Raw genomic sequence first — 21026 nt, 5'->3', positions numbered from 1 at the left:
TCATTATGATAAGTGACTATAAAGTACATAAAGGATCTAGAAAATCAGGTTTTCTTTTTTAGCAAGTTACTTTTTTAGGTAGAATTAATTTTATGTTAGCTTGGCACTGCCTGACATACTGCATTATTCTTAATAAGCCAGATATCTGCTCCAAGATTGTTGTGGCTGAAGAACTAATAAGATAATGTTTCCATTTTAGGAAATCCCCTGAAAACAAAATGTAAAAAAGCCTAAAAGCCACTAGTCTGATTTTCAGGGATCCTTATTGCCCAGGGCTCCCATCAGTCAGTGAGACTGGAAGCAGCACAGCGTCTCCCAGATGTCAGCTCAACAGTGCTGAGGGGTTTTACTGGTGCAGATGGGAGGACAGCCTGGCTCGTAAAATGAGGCAGAGCTTGCCCTAGGAATTCCCATTTCTTTATTACTCACTTCTGCCACAGTGAGATGTCTCTCTGGCCGCCTGCATTCCTGCCTCTGTGGTGATGGAGTGCCCAAGGTGCACACAAACAAGCCTCTCCAGTTTTTTTGCCTAACCCTGACACTTATCTGTCAGAAAAGCCATTTATCTGCTTCTCCGAGGAGGCAGCTATAGAGACCTGAACCTTCAGAGAATGGGAGGGGAATTTATTAAAAAACAAAGGAAGACTGCAGGTGTAAAATGTTTGTCATGCTAACACCTGAACAAACATATCACTGTGCCCTTGCTTATCTCCTTCCTACTTACTGCCTTTATTGAGTCCAGTGTCCTGCTAACTGCAGACATATTAATCAGGCAGTTAGATTAGAACAAAGTCACTGCCTCTGTACTGTCTTATCTAGACCATATAAATGTGTCATTATATAGATCAGGGCCAAGCCAAAGCGGGTTTTTTATACCTTTTTGATGACCAGGCTGCTTACTGCTTCCTGTTTACATGAATTCCCTGTGCCTCAGAGGGAAAGCCAGCCTCCTCAGCAACTGCAGCAAAGTCCTCTGTTGTCCCACCTATATAAATAAGCATACATAAATATATAGCATTTTTCTCCTAGTCCACCTTCATTTCATCATTTGCAGCCTTTTCCCCGCAAATGTCCATTTTCTCCTTCAAAAACCAGATCGATGAAGCAAGGTCTCTTTTTGACCCCATACCTTTTGCAGCCCGTAGTTGCATTAGTGGTGGGGTTTTGCAAATATCTCTCAGGCAAATCTCTCTCGGTGATTTCTGCTACTATGCATTTGTTAGTCCTTGGTTTGTTACTGGGTTTCCCTTCCTTTGCCCACTTCCCAGAGTTTTGCTATGAAGAGGTTGATGTACCAAGATGAAGCTGCCCCAGCTGCATGGGAAGTTGTTTGCCCAGGGTGGCACCAGGGCAGGGCAGTGGTGGAGGAAGAAGGGAAGGCAGCCGGTGCAGGCAGCACCGCGCTGCCCTCACCACAGCACTGCATGGTGTTAGTGCCTCCTCTCTGCCTCTCTCCTCTCCCCTGCCAGCACAGGCAGAAGCCTGGTGGCTGTCACCTAGGTTTTGGTCTTTCTCCTGGGGCCTGGGCTTGTCCTCTATCCATTGGGTTTTGTCTACCCAGCCCTGCAAGCTGAGGCAGGGAGCATCTCCCTGCATGAACAGAGCGTAAACCTGTTTTTACACATACTTGAAAAACAAAATCTCTCCCTTTCCTTTCCCCTTTTTACATTTCTGATGACAGTAGATGAAGTTGTGTGCAGGCAAGAGCTTTGAGAGTGTCACTGTCTGCCTGGTGTGCTAAAAGCATATCCATAGTGGGCATTCAAAACACAAGATGCTTCTGTGGTAAAATGAGTTGTGGGCACCATGGCAGCAGCATACTGCTATGCTCTACCTGGGTTTCCTAGTCCCCAGCTATCAGAGCACCTCTGGAGAAGCTGCCCTGGTTTTCAATCACTTCCTTTTTCTGTTCTTTGTTCCATTTCTGGTTCATTAAAATTAAAGGTAGACTAAAGGTATGTCCTGGGAACTGAATGTCCTCATGCTTTGGAGATCTCTGAGTCACAGCTGAATGCAGGAGCAAATGTCACGGCTGAGTAAAGGGGATGGGGTCACAAATCAATGCAGCAAGTGCCTTACTTTTTATAAACAGCCAAGAAAAACACAGCAAAATCCTCACAGCTTAATGTATGGATTAGTAGTCAGGCACAACATACATGGTTATAGTATTCATAATAAAAATACATATGTTTACCAGTTCTGTAAATCTCCATAAATCCTTCTTCCTCTTTTGCACGTAATATAATTCTCCAAAGGCTCAAAAATGTGCATGGTGAGTCTCTAATGCACATTTTATTTGCTGATTTCCAGTGGTTCTGTATAGACATTTTAACTTCAACAGAACATCTCGGCAGGAACTTTCTTATCAGGATTTCTGAGACTTGCAACCATATTCAGAACATCCAGTAGAAAGATTCCTAAGTCTCTGGAGACATCCCCGCTTAAAACCATATTTGCTTTCCTAGCAGTTTCCTCTGAGAGCCTTTGAATGTGGGGAAGAGTGCCATGAGTTTTAAGCTTTTTTCTCCCCATTGCTACAACTCCAGCAGGCATCGAGTCTCATGCACTTGTACTCGCCATGCTGCCGGGGAATCCAGGGTGTTGTGAAAATGACTGACATTATTATGACAAAAGGTTCCCTCCACCTTTTGTACCAGGAACCTCTTTTGCCCTAGGAAATGTCTGTGTTTCTGAAAATGGCTTAGCAGTAATCTTGCTGCAAACTGTTCTCTTAAAGATCCTCTCCTGTTCGCAGCACCCTGGGCTGTCAGAGGGAGCGCGCTGAAACAGATGCATCATGTCTGGCAAATTTTGCGGTGCTAATTTCTACCACGACAGTGATTTTCTTTAAGTGGCTCGCTGGGATAAAATAGGATGAGAATATAGCACTTAAGCTGTTAATTATAAAGGAAAGACCTGTCCTTGCTGCAGATATGATGCGGGGTCCTTGCTCCTCAGTGTTGCTTTCTCCTCCATACGTGGAAGTCTAATGGCCCCTCACCGTTGTGAGTGTCATTACAGGCAGTCCATGAAGGCTACAGGTGTACGCAATACATCACATTGTACGTATGGTAGATAGCCCCCAAATGAGTGGAGAGCCAGAACGCGCTCGGGTACCACTAATGGCTCCATAAACTTTGAGAATGTAACTTTGGGTGGCTGTAAGTGACAGGCAGGTCCCCAGAGTGATTTTGGTCATGTATTCACTCCAATGCAATGTGTACAGTAGCTATTTTTCTTGTTTGCATAATAAACCTCTCTCAGAGGTTTTTGCCTTTTAAGTTCCCCCATGAGTGGCATTTACGAAGGGTGAGATTGTCACTGTCCCTGTGAAGTCTGGGAGAGGGTGATGCTGTCACTATTTCTCTAATGGCTGTGCACTGAAAGCAGGTTTTAATGCCTTCAGAGCAGAGATCTCTTTGTAAGCAGGACACCATGTAGCCTCAGAGACACCAAGGCAGGCAAATCTCAGTTTTCTCTCCAGCTGAGGCAGGGTGATACAGGGAAACCCTGCACCAGGTTCAGTGAGAGAGTCAAGCACCGAGCACCCAGCCCTCACAGGTGCCTGTGGAACAGAACTTGGGTTTCCGAACCCAAAAGCCTCCATCACTCGAGTCGGAAATCTTTCCCTTCAGGTGGGTGTCGTCTTGCGCTTTCAACTCAGTGATTTGCATGAAGAGATCTCATCCTGCTGTCAAAACAGCAAAGCCCTCACATTTTATACTCTGCCATGAACTAGTAAATATGAAATATATTCAAATGCAGAAGGCATTCTGTTGCGTCCTTGCAGAAGCTGATCAATATCTTCTCTCTCAGCTAGTGCTGCTTCAGTTAGCAGCAGACAAGCTGTTGGGTTTAGGCTTCCTGGGCTGACTTTATTTTTAGCTGGGAGTGGCATTTTTCCTCTGGAATTTTTCCCTGCCTCACATCACGCAATGAAAGCTGCTTGCTGGCATAACACTTTCTCCTCCTCGCTACTATTTTCCCTCTGCTGACTTTGTAGCCTTCAAAACATCAGTTTGCTTATTACATTATCACACTGCCCACAGTGAGAGAGAAAAATGACTTAGTGCACAGCTTGCGGCCGTGCATCGTGTCAGGCACCTGCCTGTGAAGGGGCCGGCTGGTGCTGGGGAGGCGGGCAGGCTGCTGGGGACAGGCAGGGCAGGGGCTGCGCAGGGGCCGGTGCTGCAGTTCTGCAATGCGTTGAGCCCACCAGCACCTGGGACTCCTCTCTGCGCCATGTCCAACATCTCCCAGTTCAGGTCTGCTGGAGAGAGGCGAACACGGCTGCAGGTGAAGCATTGCTTTGTTGAATTCATGGAGGAAAAAATAAATAAAGTTTTGCTGCTCATCTGTCTGAAGATTTTGAGGTGCAGCATGGTCGGCTCTGGTGAGAACTCAGGTGGGTCCTGACAAAGGGAGCATGAGGATGTGCTGGGAGAGACCCCCCAGTGACTACCATGTGGCTGGAATTTCGGCCAGTCCTCGGTGAGAGATGGAGCAGACCCCAGAGCCTGAGCTGATGGAGAGAGGAGAGAATAACGGTATGGTCTTATGTGGTTTGCTCTCCATGTTGAGACCATGTGCGTTCTCCGTCAGGGCTCGTGCTGTTTTCTGTCACTCCTCGGCTAGAGAGTTTGCCACAAGCTCCACCTCTTGCAGTGAGGCATGGTTCAAAATGTACACTTCTACTAGAAAAAAAAGGGAAAACAATAAGTCGTGAGGGCTATGAAGAAACCTTTAACAATGTGAGGGAGTGTGCACCATTTCAACATCAAATAAATCTTTAGAGAGCCCTGAAAATCTGTAACAGGTAGATGAACTCACCTCCATCTCTTAAGCCTAATGACAGTTTATATCTCTATGGTGAAATTATTTGTGCAGTGACCCATTGGTCCTTCAATCTCAAAACTCCTCCCTGCCCTTAAGAGCTGTATCTCCAAATGTTCCTTGCATAGCCGACAAAATGTCCAGCATCCACCTCTGTGATACAATTATGCTCCGTAAATATTAGCACAAAGGAGTACTGAATACCCAGGTGCTGGGCAGAATTAATGCAGTTCATGCCTCTTCTGCAGTCCAGGCATGTTTCCTGAGAGCAATGATAACATCCTGAGCAGGCAGGTAATAGCAGGCTTCATACTGAAAAGATGCACAGATGATCCTTTGTCCCTCCCTCCAAACCCTTCCAAATTAGATGCGCAAAACTGGCTGCTGCTGCTGCTGCCTTCTGGAAGAGTATGCTGCAAGAGCGAGAGCCTTGGCAAGCAGAGTATAAATTGCCTGTGATATTCCAGCCTGTTTGAACTTTGCACTTTCCTTCCCTCACTCGATAACATTATCGAAATCCCAGTGTTAAAGACCTGCAAGGTTGCAATGCAAAACTATAGGGAAATAATTCTGCACGTCCCTGATGGTTTCTTCTGCTAGGAGGATCTCCAGCTTGGGTCTGTGAACACATGAGCCTGTATGCCTGTGTGTTTTAAAACCTCTGCATAGTTGTGGCCAGATATGCCTCTAGGTCCACGCTGTTTCCTGCTCCTACTATAGTGCATGCACGCACATTGGAGTTTTTCTTTATTATTTGCTTATGTGAAATAAACACTCATGAGCCTGACCTTCCTTTTCAGCTCAGCTCTTCCTAGAAGAGCCTTTACTCCTGTTATTTCTCTCTAAGACTCATAATCCCTTAGTATTTAGAGCAGTAAGAACTGCCTTCTCTGGCACATGGGATGAATCAACGTAATGGTTCTTCATCTCCATGTTGGGGGCAAGGTACCCACCCAGGCTGGTGAAATGGCAGTCACCAAACATGTGAGACATGATGGATTTGGCTATGGTTGTATTTTAGCATCTGTGACAACAAATGTTGCAGGTCAATAAACTCTGTGGTCTGGGCATTTGACTCAGGCAGCACCGTTCAAGTGGAAAATATATTTCCTTTTGTGGTTTTCACCAGCTCACAGTTAATTTCCCCTTGTCCTAGTGTCATTGATACTCTTGTCACTTCCCGTGTCACTGATATTCCCAGAGTACCCTGAGAAACACATGACATTGTGCAAGCATGTATTCCTGCTTACTTATAGCCAGCCGTGCTGATTAGGCGGACCATGGGCAGCACAAAACATCCAGCCTGCTGCTGTTTGTTATATTGCTCCAGAGGGGAGAAAAAAAGGCCTGCTGCACATCATCTTCCCCAAAATAAAAAAAAATCTATTAAAATGATATTAATTAATTTAACAGCACACCCCATTAGGAGTAAATACATGTTCTTAGAGGGCTCCATGATGGAGTATAAATGCCTCATTAATATTGGATATATCAACCTGGGAGCAGGAGCAAAGTCAGAGGGACTAGTGACTGGCAGTACAATGAGTCCACCAGACCCCATGCAGGGACATTTCCTTTAGTTGCTCAGCCTGCATTCAGATACAGCCCAGTCTCCAAAGACACCATCTGTGCAGGTTTCCAGTGCCTGGGTCGTACCTCTGCAGCACAGTCCTGGCTGGATTCCCTGTTTTTTTCAGGGCTTTTTGACCAGAGAAAGCAGCTGTGGGCAGGCTGAGTACAAGCCAGACCCCAGCTGACCTTGAAGCTGCCTCCCACAGGCTATAAATATTGCTTTCTTCTCGGTATGCTGCGGGAAGAGTTGCCTGTCAAGAAACAGCATTTCCTTGGTCTCCAGCTCTTCTGATCTCCAGAATTAACTGCCGGGAAACCTGTAATACCGTGCTATGAGCCACCCTGGCAAGAGGACCGAGCCGCTTCAAGCTTTTTTGTCCCAGCACAGAGCTGTGGTAATTCACCCGTCTCAGCACAGCCGTTTAATGGCACCTTTTCCAAAGAGGAGTAGGAGTTGTTGGCGGGGCAGAGGTGGATGAAGGTCACCAAGGGGGGGTGGCTCCAGTTGGCACAGTGGCAGGGACAGACCCGTGGAGGGAGCAGAGGTGATAGATGTCCCAAGGGCAGTCCTTGCTCCCTTCCTGCCCCGCCTGGGGAGCGGGGAGCAGAGTGCTTTCCTGTCCTGCTGTCCACTAGAGATGCCTTCACCCAGCATTCTCAGGACTCCCATGGTGGCGATGGAGGAGAAACTGAGATATTGGCAGCTGTTTTTAAAAGCTCTTTCCTTCCAACACCTGGAGAAATACTTCCCACGAGTCATATTTCTTTCTCAGGCTCAACCTAAACTTGCACACTTCAGCTTCCTCTGCGCTGGGGTCTCCGAATTCATTAGTCCTCTCTGTGCTGAACGAAGCATCTGGGACCATTTCACTCCTCTGTTTCTCTCTACAGACCTGGATCCTTCAGGGGGAAGAATTAGTGGGAATCTCCTTCTGGATGGGTAAATTATGATACATCCACACTCAGTTGCTCCTGCTTTTGGACAGGGCACAGGAACATGGCTTGCTCAAGGATAAGTACACGTGTTGAGGACGTCTGGCCTGCAGCAGTGGTAAATTAACATACAAGCGGTGATGGTTCATGTGGGTGCTCACAGAGCCTGGACACCACTAGTGTCAGCAGGGCTTTCCCGCTGGGGTGTGGGGTCTGCTCTGCCCAGGACCTGGGCAGTTGTGTTTTCTGACATAGGTGAGCTCTTCCTGGGCATTGCCACTGCACTCGCCCATGGTCCTCCCCTATGTAAAGCCTTGTAGCAATGCCTCTGAGGGGGAATCGCTATTCCCTACAAGAAGATTGGCCCCATATGAATACGTAACAGGTTACATTTCCCTCTTGAATCTGATATACCTATCATAACTAAACTTCTGTTGTATATAAATGGGAAAGTTTCAGTGGAAAATAATATTGCTCATGTCTAACATCCTTCTCTAATTAACAAAGACCATTTTCTGCAATGTATGTGCACCTAATTACCATTCCAAGTGATCATTAAGATGTACATAGAGTTAGCAGGAGCCTTGCTACTCATTCATCTGGAGAGACCTTATACCCTAGGGAGGAAAAGCAGGGCAGAGGAAAGCGCCTGGAAGTCCAGCATCATGCTCGGAACGTGTTCCCATCCACGAATGAGTTACAGCATGCTGATTTACCCTGCCAAGAGGAATACAGCCATGCGGGATCCTGGGGCTCAGGTTTTAAACCAAGATATACATTACCAAGGCAGCAATGAGTGCGAGTGCGCTCAGTGCTTTTTGCCAAGGTGTTTATGTACCTCTCACGCTGTTTTGTCCGGGGCTTAGCATGATATCCATCAGCTCCTACATTCCTCACAAAGCTGGAAATTTCTATTATTGGGCACCCAACAACTCAGGCACAATCTGTTTCTTCCTCTACTGAACTGACTGCTATCTGACTGTCTCACAGTCTTCCTCTTATTAATTCAGCTCTGGCAGGCAACCGAATGCTTCTAGCTATAGCTGAGGCGCTAAGCCTAGGAAAGGGAATGCATCGTGTTAACCATTGCCGTATCTGACCCGTGTCTGGTTTTAATACAGCAACAGGGTGAGTGAGAAGGTGACTGCTACGTTCAGAAATGTGGGAAGCATTTGCAGCGAGGATCGAAACCATGCCAAGACAATAACTGGGAATAGCTTTATTTCCAGCAGCTTGCGGTGGGTCACAGCACAAATCCGTAAGGTTAGGCTTTTCCAGGTACACCGTGTTGGAGTGTCGTAGCACCTCGTAAATGCTGACTGACATAGCACCACAGCCCTGGAAGAAGGAGAGATTTTAAGGCCAGTAGCAGCAGGTCTGAGCACAGCTCTCCGCCCAAAAACAGCACCTCAACCCCAGTGCCACAGAGCACCAGAAGCTTGCTCCTGCCCCATTCACCGCTTTTTAACCAGACCTCTGCTGCGAGTCGGGAATGGTGACCCATGCAGGTTAAAGGTGAAGAACACATCCATTCAGATTCCCGTGAAGCAAAACTGTTCACTTTTGCAGAAGCTTAATTAGAATAGGCACCCTGTTTGCTAGAGGGAGAGAGAGAGCCCCTCCTGCCACTGCCCCTGCGAAGCTCTGGGTGCCAGTTCCAGTCCCACCCCTTCCAGCAGCCTCGCTCTTCAGTTTATTGATGACTGAAGTGCAAATTATTTTCTTCTTATTTTTCCCCACATTTGTTCCTGTGAGGGAACAAAATAAAGATTCACCACTTTCTCTCCCATGCTGGCCAGAAACATCTATCTATCTCCCAGTCTGTCTTTCAAACTGTGCCCTCCTACCACTGAGCTTCCAGAGTGTGGCCAAGGAAGGCTGGCTGCAGGTGTGGCCAGAACATCTGCAACATGATGATTTGGGTTTCTTTTCACTTTTTGACGAAGTTGTGATGTGTCCTGGCCCAGCGTTTTCTCATGGGTTACTTTGACTCAAAAATCAAAATTTCTGGCAAGATGCAATTGCATGCCAAAGTTTCATTTCTGCATACAGTACAACCACAGCACAGTTCCCAGGTTGTACAACCTTGGAAGTCATCAGGAACAAGAATAGTCATTTAAAGGGATGGCCCAGACGGGCAGAGGTGAAACCAGGTCAAGGAAGGAGATGCCTGAGCCATACTCATTAGTTCAGAAACTTTGTAGGACAGATGAGTATATAAGAGCAAACAGGGAAAGCGGATTTCCTGACAAGTAAAGATCAGGTGCCATTAGTTATTTTCCAAAGCAAAAGAGACAAGCGAACAACTGAGGCTTGTTCCAAAGCACGGTGAAGTCCAGGAGAGTCTTTCCTCTAGTCTCAGTGGGCACTGGAGCAGGCCCCCAGTACCATCCAAGGACAAGCTGATCTCAGTTACAGCTCCATTTGTTTCTTTCCTTATTTATGTCCGCTCAGGCGGTGCTGAGGACTTTCTGCTGGTAAGCAGCTTGCAGATTACATTTCACACTGTGCTTGTGAGCCACAGAGGGTGACTCGGGAGGGTCTGCAGCCATCTCCACACTCATGGACGCTGCTGCAAACCCCACGGGGAGCTGCTGGGAGAGGCTCTCTCTCTCCCCCTCTGTCTCTCCCTCCTTCTCTTCAGCAACACACAGACTGAAAATCCTACCCTCCGTGATTCAGATCAACAGACATCCCTGTTATTTCTCAGACTGAGAACTCTTAACATTTCCTGCCAACAGCTATTTTGGGAATATTAAGCCTGAATGTTTTGGTGGAAAGTGAATTCAAAGGGCCACAAGAGCAGGGGAATGAGTGAATGAACCCAAGCAACTCAACAACGCTAAAAATTTTGTAACGCTTTTTTTAAACACAGAGGGAGCTTTGATACTGCACATGGCAACAAAGACTTTTGTCATGTAGGCTGCTTGGAGTTAATACGAAAGCATCTCCTTTGTGCTTGCTTTCGGTTGCAGGAAGCAAAGCTTTTAGTGGAGCGTGAGATAAAAATATTTTTAAGGCTCATCACTTTTTGACATCTCCACTCCAACACTTCCTCCCCAAAGTGGTGTGTACAGACAGCTCCGTCGTGGCTGCTACTTCTGATCTTCAGCCTCACCCAGCGAACACGCTTGGAGCACATGTGCTGATGCAAACTATATGAGAAGGTGGAAGAGCTTACGGTGACAGCCTGAAATCAATGGGGATGGCTCATCTGTTTAAGGTGTGCAAGATCTGGCCTCCAGTGAGCAGTCATTATCTTTCACACTGAAGCACAAAGGAGTTGAATCTGTCTATGAAATTACATTATTTTACAACAGTGGGAAAAATCGACATCCTGTGGTCATGATTATGCAGGCATTGGGCCATGCTGGAGACCACTATGTGGTTTTGTTTTGATTTTAAAGAAGCAACTGGGCATTCAAGTCATTCAATAAAATAAAAATTCTGATTTTCAGCAGACGTAGTGCATGGACTGGATTAGGATCTGTGTGCCTCATTTCAAAAGTGTATTTCTTTTGGAAAAAAAGCTTTTATATTTTTCTCCTTTTGCTACCTTCTGCCTAAAGATCTCAAAGCAGAGCAAGATTTTAAAAAATTGCAGCTAACCAGGAACATGCAATATTTATTCACAGTACATGCTTTTCCTAGAAGAGTTCTTTGGAGCACATTTGCAATATATTGAATAAAAATTTGCATTTTAGAAGAAGATTCAGCCTTTCTAGGTCTGCGCAGAGAAGAACCTGCCTTGCTAAATACTTCCCTGTAGCTGCAACAAGCCTGGTGCTATAGGCATGCACACTGTCTAATCGTCTTGAGATCAGGTGGACGACATAGTTCAAATGGGAATGTTTGTGCACACTACATAGAAATGCAGTGTATAGTACAGTTGCAGGGAATATAAAGGAGGGTATCAGGACACGTGGGGTCTGCTACTACCAAACAGTGTAGTGTATATACTACGTATATTTGGTATGCCACAGATTTCCCAAGCTCTGTTTCAGCCTCCAGGCACGTATTTGCACACACCATGTAGCTGGTCACGTCCATCCGTAGAGTACATAGTGTGGTTTGTGTAGGTAAGCCAGGGACTGACTTTCAGGTGGACACGCCATGGTTTGGTGATGTGCCTGGAGAGACTGGAGTCCTGGCTCATGTCCTTTGGGAGTGGTATGGAAAGCCCAGCACTGTGGGATATCAGCTCAGGTGTGCTTGGCGCATAGTCTGCAACTCAAGTGTAAAATGAACTAGAGACTGGGCATAAATTTGGTTAAGTCATTCCTGGGAATTTGGCAATGGATTAAGCTTTCCATGCACATAATGCCTAGCCCTGCACGGTGCTGGCTGAGCAATGCTTTCCCTATGAAACTCAACCCTGCTTGGTTTCATGTCTGCTTGTATTTTCTAGCCCCACCTCAGCTTTCCAGGGGGACCTGGCAGAGGGCAGAGGTGACAAATGGAACTTTTCTAGTGAACCAGTGTCTAATTTCATACTGAAATCATTTGGTTTCAGCAAAAGATGATGATTTTAAGCAATTGACAGCATCATGGTTTCTGCTGAACTGGGCATTGAATTTTGGAGAACTTTTGATTGTGTAGCTGGAAAAAAAAGGGGAGAATGGTTCATGAGACCCTCCTGGACCTGAAGCTACTATGTGTAGTACTTCTTTGCTACCCAGCAGAGCGGAGTGAGTAGGAAAAGAGAAAAAAAAGTATGTAATAATTTGAATTTGAAAATGAATTTTGATTTGATTGAGTTCAGCAGTCCTTCTGTGTTTGACTTCTGCATTTATTTGTATATTCAAGCTCTACAAGCATGAGGGCTTGCCGAGTTAATTTTAAACAGAGATGCTCCTGTACTGACCATCAGTGAATTCCGAATAGTTTATTTTCTTGTAAAATTTATACTGCGCTGCTTTGTTACCTAACTCCCCTTACCAGGGAATAGAAAGGGAAATAGATGGATATGGCACATACTGCATATTATAATTTATAATGGACTGCTCTACAGAGAGGAAGTTATTTGCTGACATTACTGCTGCACAGAAATAATGAATAAATTAGAGAATGTTGCAATCTGTTTATAGAGAATTCTCAGACAAAGGTGAAATTAATGAAAAACAATATTAGTTGCAAATGATTTGCTTAGCTCTAGTTCTTACTCCTGTGGCTCTGAGGGGCCTTGACTGCTCACAAGCTGACAACCTTCAATTTCAGCACAGTAGGCTATGAACTCCTCTACATGACTTATAGAATCAGAAGAACTTTAAGTAAAAATATTTACAAATATTCATGCCCTCCTTCACCTCCAGAGTGACCTCAAAGCATAAAGGGGCTTTAGCTGACAAGAAATCTAGGTCGTTCTCCTGCCGCCTTTCCTGTCACTGAATCTCACATGAAGCTTAATTTTACATTATGAAAGACTAACAGCAAGGGGCTTAGTCCATGCGAAGTCCTAAATTTTGGATGTTAAGTAGGTGAAGCTTATTTGTGCCTCTTGACCCTCAGTACAACATAGGTGGGGTGAATACAACACTGAAATTTTATGTCTAACGTAAGTAGCAGTCATTGCCACCTAGGATAAAGGAGACTTAGATGAACGATGACCCAGCCAGGGTGTAAGGAGGAGGTTGCAATCTTGTTTAAGTTCTGGTGTGCTGGTTGGTGTTAACAAGATGCTGTTAGCGTAACCTCTTTTGGGAAAAGTCTTCTGGTTAAAGGACACCTCTGCAAATCAGGAGATGAGAGCTTTATTCTCAGCTGTGTCAGAGACTTAAAAAAAAAGCCATTTTATCCAGACACTTTAAGACTTAATGCAGTAGTGCAGGTGCTTAGCTTCCTGTGATTTCTCTTCATTATGTTTGTGGCACCTAATTATCATGTGGATATGAATTTTGAAGTGGCCAATGCCCTCTCCCTGCCTATTCCTATTTCAAGAAAATAAAGATTATAATGTCTGCTGATCTCACAGGGATGCAGTGAGGGACCATTATATGGCTTTTTGTCTTAGAAGAGAAGCTATAAAAGTTCATAATGTCTTATTAGTGATGCAGATCAGTCTGGAGTGTCCACAAAGGCTTTTCAAGACATTTTAGATGAAGTGTTTTGAACCAGTAAGGGCCATCCTGCCCTCAACCCCAAACTCAGGGGGTTCATGCAAGAGCAACTCATTCGTCTTTGAGGCAGTTCCCGTGCCCTGGTTTTCGGCAGCTCTTGTGGAGCAGTGTGGTTTGGGATGGTGAGAATGAGTAGTCCTTGAGCAGGATGGTCAAGACATCATTTGTCTCTTGCACACTTGTCTCGTGCACAATAAATCCCCAGAATCAGCTTTCTGAGAGCCTGCGAAACCCTTCCCACACCTGCCCTGTGGCTGTGGGTGAAGAACTGACCCTGGTCACCCACGGCAGCTCCCACCACTGCTCCAGGTCTGAAATAGCCATGTGCATCCTGTCCCCTGAGGTACTCACAGGCCCTCTTGTCTCATTTCAGGTTCCTGTGAGACCCTGGAGCAAGTCATAAAGATTACAGGTTAATCAGACTCTTTTAGGCTTCATGCTTTTGCATGTTGATACGATGTTTGCTAATTATCCATGCTATTATCTCTATTAGACTCCCCCTTCCTGCCTGATACACATTACGGTGAATTTGTGATAGGTTCAAGCAGAAATAAAGAGGGGAAAAACTCTACTTCCCAACCTCCAAAGTGTCCTCAGTTCAGTTTCTGCCTTGTTTTGGTTTCCTCCTCCTGCCTCTGTGGTAGCTTTGCAGGATTTCTGTCACCCCTGCCTGTCTCCCCTCCATGTGCCCACTGCCTGGGGCAGTGTCACCAGAAACAGCTCCTCTCCAAATGGGGATATGGCCACGGCTTGTGGCCCCCCATACTCTGCAGTGCTGCAGCTCAATGTGGCTCGTCCTGCCTCAAGCACCCTGGGATGGAAGACATGGGATACCTCAGCTTCACAGACTGGCATGGAGAAATGGGGAGAAACAGTCTGTCAAGGGGAAACAAATCAGGTCAATAAATCTTCCCACTCAGTTACCCTAAACTTGCTTGTCTCCCTGTTCTTTTCAAGGCCTGCATTTTATTTTATTTTATTTTATTTTATTTTATTTTATTTTATTTTATTTTATTTATTTCATTTTTAATTTTAACGATCCCCTCTCTGTGAACAGTCTCTAAGGCAGGCACCAGGTTATTGTCCTTTTGATTTTCCCATTTGAGATTGAGCTGAGATTAGCCAGGGCATAAACTCCTGGCCCAGTTGCAGTGCTTTTGCTTTGATGCATGCATTTCAGCTTTAAAGTCTTCTCTCTCCAGTAGCTGTAAGCCACACCCCCACCCTCACAGGGTATTTTGCCCGGAGATTCATGTGGGCAGAATAAATAGACATTTGCACGGGTTTCTCACATTCGGGTTTGGCAAGACCCATCCCCCCTTCCTTACCCCCTTTGGTCTGGTTTGGTTTCCTTATGTGCCTGACTGAGCTCCTGTAGGACTGTAGTAATACAAATAATAATTCCCTCAAGTGAATCCTGTTGGGAGAGCTGTCAGAGGACAGTACCATAACTGAAACAGCACATCAGGGCCGAGCGAACATAATAACAAGCTGTTCTGCAAATTGTGGCCTAAAAGAAACATGAAAACAGAATCTGAGGGAGAGTTGCTGTTATTATGTTATAGAGACTGTGATTTCTCTTGCTATGTTTTGCCGCTTTCTTGTTTTTAGCTTTCCACCTCTGTGCTGTATGAGATTACAAGACTTCAAAAGCATTTAACTATTATCCAGAATATAAAAACTCAGCATGGACTGCTGGTTCAATCATAATCCACTATGATATAATATATGTCATCTCTTCTCTGGATTACATCTGACCAGGAAAGGGGACCCTGCTGCATCTCCTCATCCATCCTGCAAACGCCAGTCTGGTGGGAGCAACAAGGACCACTGTGGTGAGCACCCTACTGCCCATCACGTTCTTGAAAAGGATGTTTGGGAAAGGTGGGACCTAGTACAAGCAGGTGAAGTTCTGGTGGGAAGGAGAAAATAGCTCTGTCACCTGCTGTTTGCTCCCTTTTTCTTGCATACCGCTTTAAATAACACCATGGCATGCTGCTGAGTAGTGGTCCCTTGCAACCACCGGCAATACAGCCGTGTGTTTGTGAGTGTCATCGGGGAGGTGGAGATGACGCCTTCATTCGTACTGCACCATAACATTGTGTTGCCCAGATCTAGCTCCTGGCCCAGCTGAACCAAGCTGATGCCCTCCTTCATTGAGGAGTTTTGTTCCTTTCCCCAAAAGCCAGTTCCAAAAAAGGAAAAATGTTCGATATTTAGTGCTAGCGGATGTGGAAGCTTGTTGATAAATTACCAACCTGCACAGCATCATGAGGGTTCAAAACTCATTTTTTCAGGTTTACTGAGATTGGAAAGTCGTAGTGCCATATCTTGTGGTGTGCAGTCACAACCCCTTCTTGAATATTTGGATACCATCCCTTGGAGTGAGGTTATGGCTAACTACGTGGCTGAAGAGCTCTGTGCGTGCTTTCAGAGAGCACCCCATCACCAGCTCCTGCTGCACATTCCCATGTATAGGTCAACCATATATGCCACCCACCCCATCACAGAGGGCTGAACTCAGGGCTTCGTGAGGTCTGCAGGAGAGTTTCTGTCAGGTCTGCAGGGGTTTGGCCAAAGCACACAGTAACAGCAAGGGACCCACCCTTTGCAGGAGCAGCTTTTTGGATGGAGATGGAGTCAGCCCCATGTATGCATACAAGCGCAGCTGCTAGGGGGAGGCAGGCGATGGAGGATTTATCTTTTTGCAATCAGCAAAAAAGCTTTCGCAACCAAATAGAAAGGTTTACTATGTTGGAGGACAGAGTGTAAAGGTACTGAGAGCTGGCAAGGAGCACAGAGGTGGAGTCAGTCAACCATGAGTGAAATATAGGCTCTTGGGTCCATAGTATAAGTGGTTCAACACCACTAGTCATATAACAGGTTTGTTTTCTTCCCTCTCACACTTCCACAGCATATTGCATACGAGATACCACTAAAGGGATGACATGACAGAGTATCAGATAGTTTTTTCCTCCTCGTAGCAAGAATATATAATAATCTCTCTGGGAAGCACGTCTCAGGCTATCTCCAAGAACAATAGATGCTTGTAAGGCATCCAGTGAAGTCAGAATAGCTGGAGGCTGCGAGTCACATAATAACTTTTTGTGCTTGCATAGTGTTTCGTTTTCAGACCGATCTGAGTAGGAGACAGGAAATAACCAGATTTTTTTTTTTAATTGGCTACTCCTCAAGTTGGTGGGTTTTTTTGAAAACCATGACTTACCATCTTAATTATCACACTGCTAAGAGCAGGATCGTGCCACGGAAACAGGGGGTCGCCTGTGGATGCTTCTGCTCTTTGGAGAAGATCATGGGAGAGGAAGGAGAATACCGGGAGTTTGGAGGAAGATTTAAATGACACCACATGCGGTGTAAGAAGGAAAGAGGCCTCTAGAGCGGTCTAAGTGGTGCCCTGGCTTGTCTGTGGGAGTAGAGCCTGAAAAGTGTGCCCTGAAAAGGGATGACGTGCACCACATACCCACCAGTGCCACTGCTGATGAGCAGCAAGCTGCAAGACTTCAGGTGCGGGGTGTAAAGGTGCTCTAGTCTCCTTACCTAAATATTGCAAGATCACTACCGGTGCTAGGGAAAAAGGAAAAAAGATCATCACAGAAACTCATGGGACTCGATTACTCTTTATCATGACTGGGTTCATTGAAAGGTGGGCCCTAATATTTAAGATGCATTTTGCTACCTATCTATGACAGCAAATCCAGCTTTCACTTAGCCTGGCTTGGGAAATGAGATGGTGTTACTATACATCATTCAGGCTGGGATGAGGTCCCTAACGCACTGTGTTCTTCCCAACGGTGCGGACAAAATCACAACAGGCTCTAAATCAGTGTTATTATATATGGCTCCTAATTATATGTCACATAGACCTGGATTTGAGGAGGATTTTGAGGAGGCTGAGTACTTATTTGTGTTTGCTTTACCCCTAAAAATAATTTTTTAAAATTTCATTAAGCTGTATAAAAACAGATCATAATGTACAAAATCATACTTGCTGGAGAGGGTTTTCAGCGTTCCCTAGGAAGAAGTCATTTATGATTGTCTGAATTAGTGGGATTTGGTGTGAAGAGGAGGAAATGGACTTTGTTTAATTCCAGGCTCCGTTCTCTGACTGTGCGGCTGTCACCCATATTCTGGGCAGCTGCTTTGTGCTACCAGAGGGGACTACCAAATGAATGTAACTACCAAATGTGCTCCATTCAATGGACTTAGTAGTAACATTTTAAATCCAGAGATTTTCCTTTTGCAGTTGCTGTGATTTGACAGAGTCTTTGAAAATTGGAGTAGTTATTGATAAAAAATACCCCTTTTACCTCCTTGTCCCCCCTCCCCTCCATTGCATCCTTACATACATCTTCACATACACGCTCACCATCCAAATGTGCGGACACACTTGGGACAGGGGAGGGCTGAGCTCCAGTCCCTTCTCCGTCTGATTTGTACTTTTCGAAGGGCCCTACACTATTGAGCTTTAGGATATTTTTGGATATTGACTCTCTTTTCTGTTGAAATTCTTTCACTCAGGTTAAAAATACTTGAATATGCAGAGCAAAAGGTACTTGAATATTTGGACCCAAACCTGACACTCAGCTACCCTTGCTGTATAAGCACCCAGTTATTGTTGCCGTGTCTGAGCTGGTGAGTATTTACCCTTTTCAGTCTCGCTCCCTTTTTGTTGTTTGAAATCTCCCCTTTTTCTGTCCCTCCCCCACAACTACTAATTTATAGCCCCCTGCCAAAAAATAAACAAAAAGCTAGGCATCTGCCCACTCTATCTTGAGTGGTTTAGTTCATCTTGGGTCCACTCCATAAAATCAGAATCATAGAATGATTTAGGTTGGAAGGGACCTTTAAAGATCATCTAGTCCAACTTCCCCTGCAATGAGCATCTTCAACTAGGACAGATTGCTCAGAGCCCCGTCCAACCTGACCTTGAATGCTTCCAGGGATGGGGCATCTACCACCTCTCTGCGCAACCTGGGCCAGTGTTTCACCACCCTCATCGTAAAAAATTTCTTCCTTAAATCTAGTCTGAATCTACCCTCTCTTAGTTTAAGACCATTACCCCTTGTACTGTCGCAACAGGCCCTACTCCCTCCTGTAGAGTAACCCCACATTTCCCACCTGCTTCTCCTGAACCTGACTTTGTTCCAGGCTTCTTGCACAAGACTAACCGGTGCCTGAACCTCTTCCCCCAGCTTTCCTTTATGTGGCTTTTAACCCTCTCCTGGGTCAAAAATCAGGCAGCCAAGGATGCCTGTGCTCTGGATCGCCTCTCTGTAGTGGTACTGACCTTGTTACCCTGTGCCTCTCTTTGCAGAGCTTACAGCATCTTGCAGAAAGTGTGGATGAAGCTTTTCAGGCTTCTCCGGCTTGTCTCCCTCGCTGTTGGGGTGGATCGGTATGCTCCACCCATACTGCAGGGGAGGGCCTGAGCTGCTGGCTGGGCTTTGGAGGAGGAAGGGAGCAGCCCTTTGAGCACTTGTGTCCTCCTCAGTATCTAGAGTAACCCCTGAGCCCAAATCAGGGAAACTAGCCCTGCATTGCCTTTTTCTTTTGCTCTATTAAAGATGTGGAGAAGCAAAATGGTTTTGGTTGAAGAAAATGTTTATTTGGCTCAAGACAGTTTATTTTTTCTGTGCTGAAAAAAGGGGAAAAAATGGTTTTGGACAACTCAGACTGATTTTTTTCTCCTCTTTTTTTGTTCTGGCCACCTAACTGAAAATATCAATTATTTCCATGGTCACAGGCACTCTGCCAAACTCCTGCTCCTCATGACTAGCGCTCCAGTATAACTTTATGGATTTGTTATCACGGCAGATTCAGCCTCAGCTGTTTGGCTTCTGTAAACAACGTTTTGCTGTTCTTTATGGTTCCTCATGCCTCCTCAGAGCACGGTGCTAACTGCACCACTCCCCGCACATCTGCACATCTGCTACCTGAGGTTAAAAACACTTGACCCAGCCACAACCCAGGCACTCCTCTTTCTGTTGGAGCTGTGCCCTTCTTGGCCTTTGTGCTTGTTCGTTGTGTTGTCCAAGGTGTAATTCAGCAATTGCCACCATTCCCCAAACAGCTAAATCGCTTATATTTCTTACAGCTGACACAGAGGCCAAAGTACTTCATGCTATTAACCAACTCTATGTTTAGCCTAGTAGGTCACTGGGCTACCCCTGCCATTTAGGCTGACTTTTCATGACAGTGTACGACTGGAGTGTACTTGGCTCTACTTCCCTATGTGCAAAACTGGGCTGAAGAGGCTGGAATTGAGCATGACATATCTTGTGATAAATTCAGACCTATTAGCAAACCCTGTTGTCTGGTTTGCTCCTGGTAGGAGAGGCATGATGGGCTAGCAAGGGAGCAGAAAGCAATGCAGATGCAGGGCACCGACCTCAAATGCTCAAACAACGGATGGAGCTTTCAAGACTTAAAATATAACCTCTCTTTCCTGGGGAGCTGAGGGTATGCATCTTCCCCAAAGTTCCTTTAAAGTGCTCTTAAGGGAAGACGAAAGCCATCAGGGCAGGTCCCAGGATTTGGAGGTTCTCCAGACTATAATCCTTGCGGATTTTGTGCCTACAGCTGGTTTAATGCACAATTCTTTCCTCCCAGAGCAGGGGTGGCCTGACATCTTCAGACCTGGCTGTGGTGTTTTGGACTGTTTATGCCATTTTTGATTGCTATACCTTCAATTTGCCATAGGTTTTGGACCGCACATGAACCACTCAGGATTTGGGAGTTGCATTCCTCAACCACAACCAAGGATCTGGAGCATGATGTCCTGATGAAAAAATTATATGTTCCCTGACCAGCACATGCTTATTCGTGAAATTCATTACTTCTGTTGTTTAGAAGTCAAGATGAAGTTTGACTGCAAGCTCGGTAATATGGTTGGTGACACATCATCCATGCCACAGAAGTCACTAAAAATACCATTTCTGCCACAAGAATTCACCATGAAGTAATGTATGTTTCCCAGAGTTTTTGTTCATACTACACTTTAATGCATAATGCAGGTTTTTTATTCATTAGATAATAGATACTTCAGGTAATGAAAATTCATTCTGTGTAGCAGAAATACCAAGAAGAAGTGGCTTCTTATAACTGTTCAAGGGCTCAAAAGTGGATACTTGTATGCTTTCATGTTTGATTCTTGTTCCACATCACTTCAGAAGCATAATTTTTGTTGACAGAAAATTGGCCAGGCTTAATAAAGCAAGGTATTTCTATATCAGCTTCTGGGTTCTTTCTAATGTGTTGTCATTTTAGGAGCTAATTGACTTCATAGGCAAGATACGTTGGGACCAAATTTTCAAAGGCTTATGGCTCTGTGAAAAGATAATCCATAGGAAACTTTTTTTTTTAATGCTAGCAAATATTAATCTGTTTTACGTCCCTGCTCTGCAAGAGGCAGAGCACCACTGCATATTATTTCAGGGAGAGAAAGCACCTAGTTAAACTCCCGGCTCATGTCACCCTCCCGGTTTCACACATGGGTGACACTAGGGCCATTTGATCATTGTCTGGAGAAGAGGAGCATCTCAGAGCATCTTC

This window comes from Ciconia boyciana, chromosome 2 (assembly GCF_034638445.1).
Source record: "Ciconia boyciana chromosome 2, ASM3463844v1, whole genome shotgun sequence".
NCBI lineage: Eukaryota > Metazoa > Chordata > Aves > Ciconiiformes > Ciconiidae > Ciconia > Ciconia boyciana.
The sequence above is the reverse complement of the archived record's forward strand: the minus strand, read 5'-3'. Positions refer to the sequence as shown.